Source organism: Apaloderma vittatum, unplaced genomic scaffold (assembly GCF_000703405.1).
Source record: "Apaloderma vittatum isolate BGI_N311 unplaced genomic scaffold, ASM70340v1 scaffold5079, whole genome shotgun sequence".
Lineage (NCBI taxonomy): Eukaryota > Metazoa > Chordata > Aves > Trogoniformes > Trogonidae > Apaloderma > Apaloderma vittatum.
The window spans coordinates 32,738-39,846 of NW_009734501.1; positions in this window are offsets into that span (position 1 = coordinate 32,738).

Consider the following 7,109-nt stretch of genomic DNA (forward strand, 5'->3'; position numbering starts at 1 on the left):
TTTTCCCGAAGGAGCTGTGAGAAAAAGCGTTGAGCCCGGGCTGGCGTGGGGAGTTGGATCCGTACTGGGGTAACGGGGCAGAGGAACAAAGTGCTCGGGGTAGAAAAGAAGCAAGGCTGCCTTCTGGGTATTCCTCTTTCTCTCACTTAGGCACTCGTGGCTTATTTATAGATACCTGACACCCTTTCCTAGTCTTTTTCTTTAGGCAAAGTGTTGGGGATCTCTTACATGAGAGACGCTGCTGAGACCAGGAGCGTTCCCCCATTGAGCTTGCTGGTCTGCAGCCCCTGCTTGAGCCCAAGCTGGGTTTCAAGGTGGGCACAAAGTTCTTGGTGGTCCTACCTGCAGTGCTGATCAGCTGGGGCGCTTGCATGGGCAGGGAACCAAGTTTCAGTAGATGGGAGAATGTTCTTCAGTGTGGCACCAGTTGTGAGAAAAGAAAATAAAAAGCTGAGCTCATTTAAAGGGGCTGAAAACTGTCTCTCAGGCTCTCTCAGGTGGTGTTTTCGACAGGTTGCTCGATGTTTACTCTGTGCGTGTGTTTTACACTTGAACTCTAATAAAACTTCACAGGGTCATGAAGTTGGGGGTTATTTGTTTTTGTTTTGTTTTTATTTTAAGCAAAACTCTCAAGGGCTGTTATAATTATCAAACCCTCTTTCTTTTTTTTTTTTTTTTTTTTTATGCCAGAGAATTTTCCCCCACGAAGGGGGGCGGGCCCCTGCCAGTAATGTATAAAACAGGAATAATGACAGTCCAGGGGAAATGATCTCAAACAGCACAAACATCTCCAACCAGGTTTTTGGTTTTAAAGTTTTATGGAGTGATAGAAATTCTGGGGATGTTTTCACAGGAGGCTGGACGGTGGGGAACAGGGCAGGTCACACGAGTAGTTGCGGTGGAGCCTGGGTGCTGGCGTTTGTATCCTGAGGGGACACACACTCGTGCTCGGGAACAAATATGTCTCGGAGCAAGAGAATGGGAAACTGGGTTCTAGTTCCAGCACTGCCATTGACCTGCCTGGGCAAGCTCCCTTGTTCTTTTGGTGTCTTGCCCCACTGGTCCTTCAGGAAAGGGTCTTGGGTGGGTTGCAGAGGCCGGTATGTTCGGATCATGCAGGGCTAAGAGAGCTCTGGAGCTCAAGCGCTCGTTAAGTCGAGCTGAGGTACCACCTGGCACTGCTGGTGACCGGAAAGAACGTTGTCTTTGTGAATCATGCTGGGACATTAATCCTGAATTAATGAACTCGGGGCTTGCGTCGATGTATCCTATTTTCTTCCACTTGGGGAAGGAGTCGTCAGCTTTCCTGAAACCTCCTGATGAAAATGAAATGGAAATTTCCCTGGGAGCAAGGGGAGGGTGTTCTCCGAAATGGTTCTGGGCAAAGCCTCCTGACCTGCCCCCTGCTTCTGCTGCTGCCTTTGCGTTGCCAGAGGTGTCCTGCAGCTGGCGGTGAGGACGTGCTGACCTCAGAAGATGATATTTCCAGTTTCAACCGCAGGCAGGAGCTTCTGGAAATATCATCCCCTTGAAGCATCCAGCCTTGCTATGCTGTTTTCTGTGATTTGGATAAATCCATGCAATTAGACCTTTACCTGGGCTAAACTAGTAAAATTGGAGGGTCATGCACAAGTTCTGCTTCCTACAGCAGGGGATGCCCAGCTAGATCAGAACACTTAGTGATCGCTTGCTGCTGGTTCCTAACCTTGTCATTACCTCTAACTGCAGGGAATCTGAAACTGGATTTTCAGATTTCTCCCCCTTTGATCTCGTTCTCACTCTCCTGTGTTGTCATGATTAATGATGGGCTATTTAAAAAATGCTTTGCTGGCTGATTAATGCAATCTCAGGGGTGTGCAGAGCTCCTTATTTCCTCCCACTGCAGACCTGCTAAGTGATTGGAGAAGAGTTTATTTTCCACTTCAGTTTGTCAGAGCTTTTGAGTGCCTGGGGCAAGGAAGGGGTTAATATTTTCTGCTGCATTAAAAGTAATTTTTTTTTATCAATTAACAACATTAGTTTCTTTCTCTGACCGTGAAAGTTAAGTATGTGCCACACACAAATTTTGCACATTGAAAAAAATCCCATTTTGCAATAATAAATATATTGCGTTAGCTGGAGGCTGTTCCTCTTGCAACAACCTACACGTACCAGTCAGCAAATGCCTCTCTGTCCCTGCACATCATCGCACTTATGACCCTGTGAGGTTGTGCCTGTGTCCTCATGGGCTTCGTCACACCCCAGATGGACAGGGGCCACGCAGAGTCCTTGGAAGACATTCAGTCGTGTCCCCCCAGACTTCTGTACCGGCACAAACGTCCCCTTTTTGAAAAGATCTCTATGTGCTGGGTAGCCAAAAGCAGTGGGCAAAGGAGCAAACTACATCAGTCTGGCTCCTGCAGATCTGGTATTTGTGGAATTGGTCTGTACTTACATATTTACTTGTTTCTTTAAAGAAAAAAAATGCCAGGGAAAAAGGGGGAGAATGTCAGACAGTGGTGCTAGACATCTCAGTGCTGGATCTCCAGCCCTTGCTCCTTGCCTTGCTAGCACTCAATGGGTTACATTCTTCTTGCTTTCCCCTCTGTTTTAAACAAATAGGAGCTGGAGCCTTAAGGTATATTAGAGAGTGATAGGGATCTTCACGATAATCCTGTTCTGGGCTATACCCGAGGAAGCCATTAGCTTAAAACTCACAGCAACGATCTGATAACAGGGGAGGTGGAAGGTGGATGAGGGGGAGAGGAAGGCTATTGCAGCTGTGCCAGGGACAAGAAGAGAAGGAAAGGTTTCCACAGGCTCGGCAGGTACATGTCCAGGGAACCCCGTTCTCCCGCCGCGCTTCCCCACTGCCTCGTTTTCCAAGTTAATGTTGTTAAAACTACCTAAAGGTCTGGGTTTTAATGTTGGCTTTCGTTGCGTGGAGTAAAAACAGCAAGAGTTAAGAAGCTGAAGCCTGGTGAACTCTAGGCATGTGAAAGAGCTGCCCCCCGAAGGCAATCCCTCCTTGGCACACCGCGGAAGAGCTCGCTGGACGTTCACGGACACGTCCTCTGGTTCACCAGGGGTGATGTGGATCTGCTCCTGCCTTTCCTTGCCCGCCTCTGCTGCCCCACAGCCCGGCTCAGCCGCTCCGCTGCAGGAGCTGAGCATCACGTTTCCAGCCCCGAGGGCTTGGAACCGCGAGTCGTGCTCATCTCCAGTGAGGGCAGTTCCAAACTAGCTCTGTCTCCACTGGAGTGCTGAGACCAGTGGTCCTTCCAGCTGGCCCAGCTCGCCCCGAGGATTGCTCTGGCTTCCCCGCCTCCTCCCATGCTCGGCGGGATCACACAGGCATGTGGGGTCACGAGGAATGTGCTGGTTTGACTCTGAAAATACCAGCGGGAACACTCGGGAGGTGTGAGGGGAACGGAAAAAATTCCCGTTTCCAGCTGCAGCCGGGTTCTTGCTCGCTGTGTCCTTGTCCCGCGGCCCGGCACGGGGTCTGCCGCCGCAGCGTAATGACCCGAGGGAACCCTGCGGGTGCCGGGGTTTGTGCCATGGGCTCTGCACCCCTGATGAGCCCCGGGTTCTCCTCTCGCTGAAGCAGCAAAGAGGAGCCCCTGTGCCCGCTGCTGGGCACTGGCCGTGTTCTCAGCGTCTGCTTTCGGTCACTCGTGGGGGCTCCGAGACCTTGCTGTGACCTGGCGTAGCTGTTTTCTAGCTGGGGTTTTCAGGAGGCCTTTGGTAGAGCTGGGCTAGAATGGTGGTTTGCTGTTGGGTTTTTTGGGGTGTGTATGGCTTTGTTCCGCACTGTGTGGGCTCCAGTTTTGACGAGGGGTTTCGGTAACTGCCTCCCCTGCTTCCTTGCCGAAAAATTCGGTCTCATCCAATTAGTAGCTGTGGGAGGTAGGATGCCTGAGGTCAGCTCTGTTTGTCTGATGACTTCGGGCAGACTGTTTAACTTCTTTCTAGATGGCTACTTACTTTTTCTGAGGATATTCGTAGATTGCCTGCTTTTACCTGGATGCACTTTTTTTTTTTTAAATGAAAACTGTAGAAATTGGGATATACCCGAGACCTTCACATTGCTGCCAGATTTAGCCAGAATATGTTGCATGTAGATATCGGAGGCACGTTCTTATTTCATTAAGAAACCAGGAAATCACCATTAGGAAAGCTGTGAGTGGCTGATGTCTCTTTTGACCGTACCTACATATAAACTGTGTGGAAAAAGATAAGATGGGTTCTGACTTCTATGTAACATTTTCATCCCAACATGCCTTGTGTCCTCTGGGGAAGGATTTTTTTTTGTTTTTTCCAGGGAAAACCCTGGTCTTCAAAGGGCTGGATGCTGACACTTGTGTGCTTTGAGAACTAAGGCACTTTGGAGTAAAAAGGAAGGCTGGGGCCGAGACTGGCTCGGGATCAGATTGTATCTGTGCAAGCTCAGGACAATTTGCAAATGAGGGGAGTGTGTATGTGGAAGGGATTGGAAGTCAAGTGAGGAAATGAAATGCCAGTGTTCAAGCAGCTCTCGGCTGAAGGGAATTATTGCACCTTCCTTGATCTTTGAACCCGGGAGCATGAATTTTGGGGAAATCTCTGCAGATTGAAACTTCTTCTCCCACACTGATCAAGACAAAAAGGCTTGAAACAAGATATTGTGCCTCCCCTGCAAGGTCATGCAATGGGCACTGATGTCTGGGGCTGCAATAAAGCTGGGGAGTTTGAGAACAGCTTATTTCACTGGAGCAAGACGTTCTCTTGGTTGGGGGGAATTAAAAACTGTCTTTCTGGGCAAACAGGCGGCCTCTGTAAATCTCCTTCTGAAAGATGTTAGCCCTGGTAGCCTGAAAGGGGGCTGGAGGAGGCTGCTGGGATCACAAATTTGGGGATAAGGGTATATGCGTGAGAACGTCTGACTATAGGAAAGTGCTGGAGACATGGATGAAGGCAATGAAGTCTTGAGATGTTCCTGCCCCAAAAGAAAACTACAAGAGGAACAGTGAAAATAAAACTGTCCCAAGTGACGTTTGTTCCCAGTTGGGAAAGGACTAGGAAATCTTCTCAGTCTCCTTCCCACTGCTTTTTTATTGCCAGCGAGAGCTGCCTAATGCAAAACAGGGATGGAATAACAGCCAGTGAAAGGAGAACTGCTTACTCACTGACAAGTTTGCAAATTTATTTTTCATTATTGAGCTGGCACAAAAGGCCCTCCGTTCCTGCAAATAATTAGCTGCCTGGCACTCCTCAGGGGCTGCAATTACGCACCTGTATAAGTATTTGCCAAATCAGCACCTCAGAGAAGAGAATCAATAAGGACTACATAAAACATGTTTCTTTAAATAATCAGTTCAGTGGTATTTTTCTGTTGCCTTACTCATAAAAGTGAAGTCTTTATACCCTAATGAGTATTACCTTTACTTCAGCCAAGCCTTATAGCCTGAGCATATTTGCTTTGGGTAGAAACTGCAGAGGCCAAGAGGGAGTTTTTGAAAAATTGAAGTTCACATAATTCTGGCTGCTTTTGGCTTTTACGGATTCCAATAAAAACAGAAGTCTGACTTCTTAAGCACCTTTTTAAAAAGCTTGTACTGCTCGCCGAGAGCGTAACAGGTTAATGTTACGATGCTATGGGCTGCCTGAAGCTTCTCTGAAGCTGCAAGACCTGCTTCTCATTCAGGTGAAACGCAAGAAGCTACAAAGTTCCTTTAGAAAACCAGGTCGCTGAAACTGTAGGAGCCATCAAATCTCAGGGCCCCATGTGAGACGTGCCAGGGCTGAGCTGCCTCCACGCAGCTCGGATGTAGAAGGGAAAAAAGCAAAGGAAAGAAGCTGGTCAGAAGGACCACGGAGGTAGCAAGAACGTATCATATGCAGGCAGTTAAGTTTGAGCATAATTAAGTATGAGTCTTTGGGCTGCGTGCAAGCTGAAAAGCAGAAAGAAACAAGAAGAAATATATTTATTCTTAGAATAACTCCCGTGTTAATACAGAGTTACGTTGAGATGAAACAAGCGGGCAAATGAATGACGTGCATTGTAACATGCATCAGTCCCATTGTGGTTTATATTATTACATGAAAACAACCTAATGTTGGGTTATTAATTTGTATTGAGATTGGAGCTGGTAGGGCACCAGGCTGGTTGGTATTATTATAAGAAAATACTGGATTTTGGATGCTCCAGGCATGTATTTCTCTGGGACCATGAGGCTGAAAGCTCAAGCCAAAGGCCAGGCTGACTCTACTGCCAGTTCCCTTGGACAGGAGATGTGGGGCGAGCTGTTGAACCTTTGCAGTAGAAGAGGCTCCTCAAGCCAGCTTTACAAAGGGGCAAGCAATCATAGAATCAGAGAATGGCCTAGGCTGGAAAGGACCTTAGAGATCATTTTAATCCAGCCTCCCTCTCGCCAATAGCTCATAATATGATGTGAGGGAGATTCAAGCCCAGAAAATGCAGATTACCCGACTCTGTGTTTGTTACGAGCAGCCAGCAGAGTCGGTTTAGTAGCAATGACCTGGAAATAGCATTTGATGCTTCTTCATCTCTGGGGTAGGATCTCTGGGGCTGTGAACCTGCTGGTCGCCCTCCCTGAGAATCCCCAGGGAAGGAGGGATCACGGGCACTGCGTGTCAGGAGGGTGGGGGGGGAAAAAAAGGACCCTCTTTTGCAAACGAGCGTCGTTAAGAATGAAAGCAAATCGCAGTGTCTGCAAAGAAGCCCTTGAGGACAAAGATGGGAACAGGGTTGGGCAACGCAACAAATCGACTGTTTTTCATCACAATCTCATAATTGCTGTCTTGTTCCCAGCCTGCTCTTATGACAGACTTTGCAATAGCCACTGGGGACTCTTCTAGGACATAGCCCTGCGAGCCAGAACCTCATTTCAGCATTATACCAGGGAAGCTGTGCTAGGCAAACCGGAGCCACAGAGTTTGGATCCAGTGTACTTTTTTTTTGTTTTTTTTTTCTTTTCTGGCTCCAGAAGCCCAGAGCAAGGAATGTAAATTGGCTTTGCAGAGGTATGTCAATTTTGGTGCCAAAGTTCCATTTGATATCATCTCTGTCTGGCACCTACGCAGCAGGTGCTTCTCGCGATGACCTGAGGCACGTCGGCAAGCGCGGG